The 9,116-nt window shown below is 45.7% G+C and overlaps 1 protein-coding gene across 6 annotated transcripts in view; it reads left to right on the forward strand.

The window, feature by feature from the left end:
- Positions 1-9,116, forward strand: part of FHIT (fragile histidine triad diadenosine triphosphatase) — a 1,028,662-nt gene that overhangs the window by 466,258 nt on the left and 553,288 nt on the right. The gene's annotated exons all lie outside the window — the stretch shown is intronic.

The following is a 9,116-nucleotide window of genomic DNA, read 5'->3' on the forward strand; positions in this document are numbered from 1 at the left end:
GGGGCTGAGAGACCTCAAAGAAGTGTGACTGGCCCAAGGTCACCCAGCAGCTGCATGTGGAGGAGCGGAGACACGAACCCGGTTCCCCAGATTACGAGACTACCGCTCTTAACCACTACACCACACTGGCTCGTAATAGGTACCGCTCTGGTGGGAAGGTAAACGGCGTTTCCGTGCGCTGCTCTGGTTCGCCAGAAGTGGCTTAGTCATGCTGGCCACATGACCTGGAAGCTGTATGCTGGCTCCCTCGGCCAATAAAGCGAGATGAGCACTGCAACCCCAGAGTCGGTCACGACTGGACCTAATGGTCAGGGGTCCCTTTGCCTTACTAACCTGTGACCCTCTAGAGTTTTCATCATCCCCAACCAGCATGATCAGGAATTATGGGTGTTGTAGTCTAGTAACTGTCTGCGGACAAACGTTGGTTCCCTCGGCCAGTAAAGCGAGATGAGCGCCGCAGCTTGAGTTGTTCACGACTGGACTGTCAGGGGTCCTTTACCTTTACCTTTTAGTCTAGTAACATCTGGCGTTCCAGAGGCTTCAGACCCCTGCTTTAAGCCCCCACCCTTCAATTTCCACCATTCCTGCATTATGCCTTGTCCACCCAAATTACCTTTCAGTCGCTGGATCTCAGCTTGCCTTTCTGACTAGCCCCTCGGTCAGATGCCTTGTGGAAATCGCCTCACTGAAAAGGCCTGGCCCTGTGATGATGCAGGTACTTATCTCCTCCAAGAGATTCTGATCCCTCAAGGGATCACGTGACTCCCCTACAGTGTGCAGTTGTGACAAATTCATTATCATCTCAAAGTCTCACCAGACATGCCAGGAAGTTAATTTTAGGGGAAGTCTAGACAGAGATTAGAAACTGTATGAAGTACAGTCTGCTTTGAAGTTATGCTCATTCCATTCAGAGACCATGTAAAAGCGTAACCAAGAAAACTTCCACACACCTGGTGAGAGTAGTCTAGTATGGAGAGTTTGCTGGGCTTCAAGTTTATTTCAAGCAGGTGCATTTCCTAACAAAGAGATACAGTGGTACATCATTAGATGTCCACATTCTGTTTCTCCAAATATTTGAATGTGATATGGTCTTTTTCGGTGACTTTTCTCACTCCCTCATGCTTTAGACTAATATGATTAGAATGGCACTGTATTTCTATTCGACCTTTTTAAAATTTATTGTCCCCCAAATACAGAGTTTAGCAATTAATAATAATAATAATAATAATTTATTATTTATACCCCGCCCATCTGGCTGGGCCTCCCCAGCCACTCTGGGCGGCCCCCAACAAAACACCAAAATACAATAACCTATTAATCATTAAAAGCTTCCCTAAACAGGGCTACCTTCAGATGTCTTCTAAAAGTTTGGTAGTTATTTTTCTCTTTGACATCTGATGGGAGGGCATTCCACAGGGTGGGTGCCACTACCGAGAAGGCCCTCTCCCTGGTTCCCTGTAATTTGGCTTCTCGTAATGAGGGAACCACCAGAAGGCCCTCGGTGCTGGACCTCAGCATCCGGGCAGAACGATGGAGGTGGAGACGCTCCTTCAGGTATACTGGACCAAGGCCGTTTAGGGCTTTAAAGGTCAGCACCAACACTTTGAATTGTGCTCGGAAACGTACTGGGAGCCAGTGTAGGTCTTTCAAGACCGGTGTTGTATGGTGTGCACCTGGTCCTTCAAGGGCACACTTACCCCATTCAGGACCAGGGAGTCCTCCACACCCGCCCGCCTCCTGTCCCCCCGAAAACAGTACTTCTGTCTTGTCAGGATTCAACCTCAATCTGTTAGCCACCATCCATCCTCCAACTGCCTCCAGACACTCACACAGGACCTTCACTGTCTTCACAATCAAATCAATACCAAGCATCTTAGCTGACTTGATATTTGTGGGGGGCAGATCTGAATTTGATCTCGGGCTTTGCTGTAGAGAGGCAAGGGAAAGTTGAGTGTAGGACTTTAAGAAGGCGGATTTCAAAAAACTTAAGCAGCTGCTGGGTGAGATCCCATGGTCAGAAGTACTCGGCAAGAAAGGAGTTCAAGATGGATAAGAATTTCTTAAAGTTGAAATATTGGAGGCACAAATGCAGACAATCCCAACAAGAAAGAAAAGTGGGAGGCTTGTAGGAAAAAAACTGGTGTGGCTGCATAAGGAGCTTACAGATGAGCTCAGTTTTTTAAAGGGTGTGTAAAAGAAATGGAAGAAAGGGGAAATCATAAAGGAGAAGTATACAAGAGTAGCCAACAGTTGCAGGGAGAAGGTCAGGTGGGCCAAAGCTCAGAATGAGCTCAGGCTTGCAAGGAAGGTTAAAAAGAACAATAAAAAAGGTTTCTTTAGCTATATTCAAAGCAAGAGGAAGAACAAGCAAACAGTGGGTTCTCTGCAAGGAGAAGATGGAGAAACGCTATTGGGTGAAGGCGGAACTGCTCAACACCTACTTTATCCAAAAGAAAAACAATGCCCAACCTGGTGATAACAGAATCAAGGATGCAAGGAGGGAGCTGCAGCCTAAGATGGGAAATGAGGCAGTAAGGAAACACCTAGCTACTTTAAATGAATTCAGATTTCCAGGGCTTGATGAGCAGCACCCAAGGGCACTAAAGGAGTTGTGGATCCTCAGAGCTTCTGTATATAATCTTTGTGAATCTTGGGAGGGAGGGGACCCTGATTTTTAAATGTTATTTTCAGGGAGCGGGAGGAGCTAGGGAGGAACATCCCCCCCTGCACTCTTCATTAATTGCAAATCTCCCCTCCCTGCATGCTGTGATCCTGATAACAATGCTCAACCTCCATGCCTGTAATTTAATTAATGTAAGAGAGAAAAAAACAGGCACACATTACTCATTAAGCATGATGATTCAATGTCAGTGCAGGCATCTCCCATGTCCATACGTTAAACATGCCACATAGTAGTGAGATCCTTGGCCAGTCCGGCATGGAACACATACTGGAAGCTGGATCCTGGTAGAGCTGGGTGAGAACCCTGCCTGAAATCCTGGAGAGCCACTGCCAGTCAGGGCAGACAACACTGAGTTAGATGGACCAATGGTCTGATTCAGCATAAGTCGGCTTCCTGTGTTAATACATTGGATCCTTCAACTGGGGGACTGGAGCTAGAACCTTCAGCATGCAAAGCATATGTTCTGCCACTGATGTCTGGGTCTTCTCCTCATACAATATTTTGAGGTGTCTTGTTTCTCTGTTTTAAATAAGCAGGGAGTATTTTCATTCATGTGTGGAAGGCAGGAGTGCCCGGTGTGCTCTGGTCCATGGGGTCACGAAGAGGCAGACATGATTAAACTGGTGACCCAGAACTACAACTAATCCAGAATGCGGCAGCTAGACTGGTGACTGGGAGCGGCCGCCAAGACCATATAACACCGGTCTTGAAAGAACTACACTGGCTCCCAGTACATTTCCGAGCACAATTCAAAGTGTTGGTGCTGACCTTTAAAGCCCTAAATGGCCTCGGCCCTGTATACCTGAAGGAGCGTCTCCATCCCCATTGTTCTGCCCAGACACTGAGGTCCGGTGCCGAGGGCCTTCTGGTGGTTCCCTCATTACGAGAAGCCAAGTTACAGGGAACCAGGCAGAGGGCCTTCTCGGTAGTGGCACCCACCGTGTAGAACGCCCTCCCATCAGATGTCAAAGAGAAAAATAACTACCAAACTTTTAGAAGACATCTGAAGGCAGCCCTGTTTAGGGAAGCTTTTAATGTTTAATAGTTACAGATAGGTAGCCGTGTTGGTCTGCCATAGTCAAAAATAAAAAAAATCCTTCCAGTAGCACCTTAAAGACCAACTAAGTTAGTTCTTGGTATGAGCTTTCGTGTGCATGCACACTTCTTCAGATACCTAATGTTTAATAGGTTATTGTATTTTAGTGTTTTGTTGGAAGCAGCTCAGAGTGGCTGCGGAAACCCAGCCGGGCGGGGTATAAATAATAAATTATTATTATTATAAACGACTAAACAACAGCAAATATTTTCATTCATGCAGATCTGCCACTACAGAGCCTGCAAACTGGTGAGGGAAAAGGCAAGGGATAATAGAGGGGCAGGTTTAACTGACAACAACAAAAGGGAAGGCTGCGTACTGCCTCCCAGGAAATGCTGGTAAATGGGGTTTGAGGAGGAGGGGTCAGCTTGATTGATAGAGAGAGAGAGGAGGAGAGGCACTTAAAAGGGACGCGCTCTCCCCCCCCCCCCAGCTCTTGCATATTCTTCCGCCGCATCTCCTGGAACCTTTAAAACTTTGTTCAGATGAAATTAAGTTGGATCTGCAATTCTGCTTGCCTGCACAAGAACTTGCTCTGCGCTGTGGTCAGAGTGATAAGTAGTGATGCTTCTCATTATCCCTTTCCCCCTCTCTCCTGCAGAAGTAACATTGATTAAGACTAGACATTACATTTAGGATATGCACACAGAAATTGCTTTTTTCATGTCCCTCTGGAAGCCTGCGGGCAAAAAAAAAAGGAGCATTTTGTATTTCTCAACTTGATTACCTTTCTGCAGTCTGTGTCAGATAAACTGCCGTCGGAAACCTGCTATGTTGTAAAAATGAACAGGGACATTTTTTTAAAAAAGTGATACAAATTAAAGCAAACAAACAGCATAGGCCATCTACGAATAAGAAAATGCCATCTGAACCAGGGATCTACACTGCAGCTGAGCATTGTTGATGGCTAACAGCTCATTTTTATTGTGGCTTATGACCACGATTTCCCCATTTCCATTTGTAGTTCTCCATCCTGCTTGCCTGTCCTTTTTCGTTCCAGGTTTATGTCATCTTCTGCAGCGCCGCCTTTTCAATTCCACCGAATTTCAGCTTTCTTCTCATGATTACAATTGTTTCCCAGCTTCTTCAGCAGGAGCAGGACCATCTTTCTTGCACTGCCTGCAGCGATGTAGAATTGTGCTGAGAATTATCCAGTTCCAATTTTCAAGTGTGTGTGTGTGTGTGTACAAGTTCACATCTCAATCTTTGCCGAAGACACCTAATCCAAATTGGCCTACTGATTGTCTACTACAGTGAGGGCAGTATACATATTCTAGGGCTCCCATATGCCTGGATTTTCCTGGGCATTACCAGGATTTCAAAGGCAGAATTCACACCCCGGGGAAATTTCTGAAAGGCAGTGCTTTGTCCTGGATCTTAGGCAAGTCAAACAATTTTCAGTGTGTCCTGGTTTTTTACTTTTGAAACATGGCAGCCCTAACATATTCTGTGTTTCCATCTCAGCAGTTACAGCCTATGTGCAGGCTTCTGACTCAACCAGCTAACAAGGCCTAATTCAATGGCCACTATATGCAATTTTACATATATGTGTGGTGCCTGGGAATGTAACCCCTGCATAAGTAGGGAGATGTCTGTACGAAGAAAGTAGAAATTTGTAAAAATTATATAATCAGAATAAAATGTTCATTGGAGTTTTTAAAAGTCTTCAATAGACCTTAGAGATTCAGAAACAGCCATTTTTATTTATTTATTTATTTTGAATTTACACACACCTTCCCCTGGAGAACTGCATTGCAAAATTCAGAGACGTGCAAATTTCAAAGGATGGTAGTGTTCCATATATTCCAGCTGTCCCGTCCCCTCCAGGAAGTGTAAATTAGATAGGTCCATCTTTAAATGCAAACTGAAGCAATTTTCTCCTCTGTCCCCATTCCTTGTTATTGTTTAGTCGATTAGTCGTGTCCGACTCTTTGTGACCCCATGGACCAGAGCACGCCAGGCACTCCTGTCTTCCATTGCCTCCCGCAGCTTGGTCAAACTCATGTTGGTAGCTTCAAAAACACGGTCCAACCATCTCGTCCTCTGTTGTCCCCTTTGTGCCCTCAATCTTTCCCAACATCAGGGTCTTTTCTAGGGAATCTTCTCTTCTCATGAGGTGGCCAAAGTACTGGAGCCTCAGCTTCACAATCTGTCCTTTCAGTGAGCACTCAGGGCTGCTTTCCTTAAGAATGGATACGTTTGATCTTCTTGCAGTCCATGGGACTCTCAAGAGTCTCCTCCAGCACCATAATTCAAAAGCATCAATTCTTTGGTGATCAGCCTTCTTTATGGTCCAGCTCTCACTTGTTAAACAGATGCACATACTTTGCTTAAATATCACAAACTACACATCATTCAGATTTCCTATTTATATTACTTCTGTGCAGGGAATTTCCTTTTGTTTGATGTGCTCCCGAGTCAGGGGCATCTCTACCAATGGGATACTCAGGACTGCAGTGTCATTTATAAATTCTGTACATTGAAAACGACATTGGTTTCTCAAAGGAGGATACTGGCATATTAAGTTCAGAAACCCCCCTTTTTTTCTTTTCTTTTTGGCAGGTAGCTACTGAGTAAATAGCAGCCGACTACCTTTCTCCATTGCCAATCACTTTTCAAATAACATTTCATATTCTGTGTGGCGCTCTTAGTCCATCTGCCTGCTCCCACTGGCTTGTGGAAAACTGCCTTTCACCCACTGTGTTAAATCAGCTGGCTCCTGGGGTTACTTCTAAGGTGTTGATTCAGAGCAGCGTGAGCAGCCGGCCTGGATGGAGCTTTTACAAAAGCAGAAATATCTTATCCTGGTGCCCAGGTAAGGTCAACACAGAGGCCACCTTTGATGCTAAAGAAGTAGCTCACTTTAGATTAAACAAAAGGAAGCACTTGGCTCTTTACTGCTGGAGGCAACAAAGATAAGTAGTTGTGAACCAGAGGGTGCTGGATGGCGCACAGAAATTCAGTGCCTAGCTTAAAACATACCCCCCAACATTTCTCCGATGAAAATAGAGATGTCTTATTCCATTCCCTCTGACATTTCTCCAATGGAAATAGGGAAAAGCATAAAATCAGAAACCAGAACGGCTTCTCCAAATCCAGGAATGTCCCTGGAAAATAGGGACATTTGAAGGGTCTGCTTAAAATTGCAGGCCTTGTTATTTTGTGTGCATCTGCTGTTGGTACAAAAGAAACTGAGAAGCAGTTACCATGCACATTCATGAACACACCCACTTCTACTTTTACATCCACAAAGGTACGGCTGTGCTACTGTTGTGCCTTGGCCTTCCTTAAAAGTAAATAAATAGTTCCAAAGAGTTATTGCCATTGCTATTATTATGATTAATTTCAAGATTTGCTTCCTATTTTCTTGCCAGAGCCAGGGATTTGCAGGGTAATTGCAGCAAGGAGGAGAACCACAACAAAAAGGCCGAACCCCTCCCTGAGGCGAACAGTTTGAGCAACAAAAGACAAGCCTCTCGCCCTTTGGTGTACAGCTCTTAGCCTTTGCAGCTGTCTTTCTCTCATCCCTCACTCACGTCCCCTTCTCTCCCTTCAGGGAGCAACTTTTGACCTTTTTAACTGCGCCATGGTTGGCCTTTTCTTCTAGGCTTCCCTGGCCTCCTCCAGGGCTATTAGCCTTTAGAATGGTGCTACTCGGGGAGCACAGAACGGAAAGGTGCCAGAGCAGGGAACAAACAGGAAGGCAGCCCTTCCAACTCTTTTCAGCTACCCGGCTCACTTGCAAAAAGATAAAGGGGAGCAGGGAAAGAGAGAATTTTCTACACAAATCAAAGTCCGCGTAAAAAGGTGGTCTGTCGCAAAGCCCTTAGCTTTGTGCTATCCCAAGAAAGGAGGTTTTCAGTCTAACCAGTGGTGCCAACTTGGGCCCCCAATTGTGGGAGCCCAGTGGCTCACACACAAAGTGACATCATGATGCTATATCATGCGCATGCGCGCGCGCGCACACACACACTGCTTGGTCTCTGCCTTGCCTCCGTTGGCTTTCTGGCGCTGAGGCAGCAGCAACTGGGCCAAGGCCTCTGCCTCCACTTCAGGGCCTCTATTGGGGCCTGCTATGGCCATAGACATGCTTAGGCACCCACAGTGGAAATTTTGTGGGTCCTGAGGCACCCCGGCCCCCCCCCAGAGGTGGCAGCTATGATTCTAACCACTGGGTTTGAAAGTCGTAGTTATATTATAGACTAAAACTTAAAACAACAGACAAGGGCCTGGTCTGCACATCATGCTAAGCCAAACCATAGTTTGGTGTGAACACAGTAGCACACGGGCTCTGGGATCATGGCCACTTTGCTCCTCCCTGGTTGTTCTGGCACATCGCTGAGCTAAGCCATCATTTGACATAAGAGTATCTTTTGAACCCCGGTTCATGGTTTCCTTCTCCCAGACAAACCATGAGTCATAAACTCTGGGGCAAAGCCCTCCCATCAATGCCCGTCCTAAGACACAGTGCCATCAACAGGGTCTTTCAAGAGGGCTTTTGAGGTAAAGAATGACAGCTGCTGAGTTCTACTGCTGCCACCTCCAAACATAGAAACATCAGATCTGCCTTGTATTGAGTTAGGCTATTGGTCCATCTGGCTCCGTAACTTTGCAGGCAGTAACTTTGCACAAGAAAGTCTGCTTACAAGTAAGGAGGGCTGGGTGGTCAGCTGGTTGGGGAAGAGAGAGGGTGGGGCTTGGGAAGACAGTTGTGCCAGCTCTCCATCACAGACTGAAGCTTCCTCTTCCCTTGCTTGGCTGTGTGTCGCGACCTGCCCTGACACCCCCAGTTGTTGAAGAGGAGAGGTGTTCGGGTGTACAGGGAAAGCACCTTCTTGAATCCCACAGAGAGAAGATTTAGTGACACGTGCAAGTTTCTACCTGTGTTGTTAGGCCAGACAATTCTGTGCACAGGGCTCATTTTGTGTGCAAAGCACCGTTCCTCTTTGTTTCCCATAATCAAAGTTCATCCTTGTCAGCGCAAAATAAGGCCAGAGGGATACCGTAGTTTTTTGTATTGTGAAATTGCTGTAAGATGCACCATCAGAAGCAATTCATAAATGAAATAACAGTATCAGTAAAAACAACAACATTTTATGCTCTGTTATGATCACATAAGGTGGGGGAGTAATCAATGCAGGGTGGCTGATACACACACACACACACACACACACATTCTTGAATTGATTTCTCAAGTTTCTACCTATAATTTACACGGTTTTGTTTTATTTATTTCATTTATTATGATTGTATTATACTTTTAACTTGCGATTGCAAGCCTCCTTGAGGGGTTCCACCTGAGGTTCGAAAAGTGGAATAAGGATGATTTAAAAACAG

The sequence above is a fragment of the Podarcis liolepis genome (genome assembly GCF_965112155.1).
Source record: "Podarcis liolepis genome assembly, chromosome: 2".
Classification (NCBI taxonomy): Eukaryota; Metazoa; Chordata; class Lepidosauria; order Squamata; family Lacertidae; genus Podarcis; species Podarcis liolepis.